We start from the raw sequence: 1,568 nt of genomic DNA, 5'->3' as shown, positions 1-1,568 counted from the left end.
AGCCATTCTAGAGGCAGCAAAGGGCCCAGGTGGAGGGAGCAAGCCTTTGATATGCAAACGAGCCTCTGCACCCAGGAGGCGTCATTTCTCTGCCTTCATCATCCCAGGGCTAGGTGCCCGGCAGCTAGAGACCGACTACCCCTACAGCCCGAAGCCTGCAGAAAGGATTCCTACTAGCCATTCTAGGCTGTTCTCCTTGCCCTGCTTTGTCTCTGGCCTTCGGNGGGGGGGGGGGAGGGAAGCCAGTCTCAGCAGCCTCCACTGCTCAGAAGACCCCTCCGTGCGGTCCACCCTATACCAGGCTCCGGATGCCAGTTCTCTGAGGCCAGCCCGCCAACCCCCAGCTGCATCCAAGGGCCCCCCTTACTCCAGCTCACCATTCCCGGGGTCCCTCTTGCATCGGGTGGCAGCCAGGTTTCTAAACTGGGCCCCAAGGTTCCTGACTGCGGATTATTCAATCAGACGCTAATCTAGGTGTTGCCGTCAGGATTTCGCAGATGGGATTAAAGTCCCAGATCAGCTGCACTTAAAACACGGAGATGATCTAAATGAGGCTGACGGAATCACAAGTGGAATATTGTCCCACCAGCTGCCAAAGGGGAAGTCACACCGACCTTGGAGAAGGCAAGCAGCCTTGCTGTGAGCATGATGCTCATGGAGGGGAGCACCTCTCGAGGCTCAAAGCAGCACCCCCCACCCCGACTCCTAACTACCGGAATTCAGTGACCTTGGCCCAACAGCCACAAGGAAATACGTTCTGCCAACGACGAGAGAGCTTGAGACCAAACGCTGAGCCGTAGGAGAGAACTGTAGCCCCAGATGCCTTCATTTCAGCCGGTGAGACCCTGAGCAGCGAACTCAGCCACGTCAGGCTCGATTCTTGATTTACACACCTGTCAGCGAAGAAGCGGGTGTTGTTGAATCTGCTCAGTTTGTGGGGACTTGTTATACAGTGAAAGGAAATAATAGAGTCTACCTGGAGCACCCGTCTTTCTCCCCCACCCCCACAGGCCCTGCCCTCCTTCACAGACCCAGATTAAGCCTTCATTTCCACACTTGACGTCTTTTCAACCTTCAGGAGGGCCCAAATCAAAGGCCACTTGGGCCATGAATTTCCCCCAAGCCAGAAGTAGCCCTCTGGTGCCTATCTTACCATGCCTGCCCCCTCCCATGCCCTGTACCCAACGTTATAGCCACATTCTGCAAATTCACATTCTCAGAACACACATGCATTTCCAAACCCCCGGGCCTTTGCACATGCTGTTCTTTCTGCCTGGAGTGCTCTCTTCTTACCCTGCCCCCTCAGTTCAGATGCTTCAGAATCCTTATNCAGCTCCATCATATTTTGCACCTTTATCAACTCTAGGACAATTTGTCTGTCTCCCTCCTGAAGTTCCTCAAGTGCAAGTGGCCTTGTTTCATCCTTCTTTCTGGGCTGGACCTGGTGCCTGGCACTATCAATAGCTGCATGAGTGAAGGACCCTTGCCCCACCTGACTAGCTCCCCCGTCCACCACCAAGATGCAAACCCAGTTCCCAGGGCCTGGGTCAGGGTTGGACAATGCAGCA

At 54.9% G+C, this 1,568-nt stretch overlaps 1 long non-coding RNA gene across 1 annotated transcript in view; it reads right to left on the bottom strand.

The window, feature by feature from the left end:
- The window catches only part of LOC144221035 (uncharacterized), a 3,290-nt gene extending 1,961 nt beyond the window's left edge, over positions 1–1,329 (bottom strand). Inside the window, exons 1-2 of the long non-coding RNA XR_013331929.1 lie at positions 1,294–1,329; positions 728–893 (exon numbers count right to left, since the gene is read on the bottom strand). This is a non-coding gene — a long non-coding RNA (uncharacterized LOC144221035). The remainder of the gene's footprint in view (positions 1–727; positions 894–1,293) is intronic.
- Positions 1,330–1,568: the final 239 nt, after the last annotated feature.

Source organism: Crocuta crocuta, unplaced genomic scaffold, assembly GCF_008692635.1.
Source record: "Crocuta crocuta isolate KB4526 unplaced genomic scaffold, BGI_CrCroc_1.0 scaffold124, whole genome shotgun sequence".
Lineage (NCBI taxonomy): Eukaryota > Metazoa > Chordata > Mammalia > Carnivora > Hyaenidae > Crocuta > Crocuta crocuta.
Note: the sequence above shows the minus strand (reverse complement) of the source record. Positions and strands in the feature narration are given on the sequence as shown.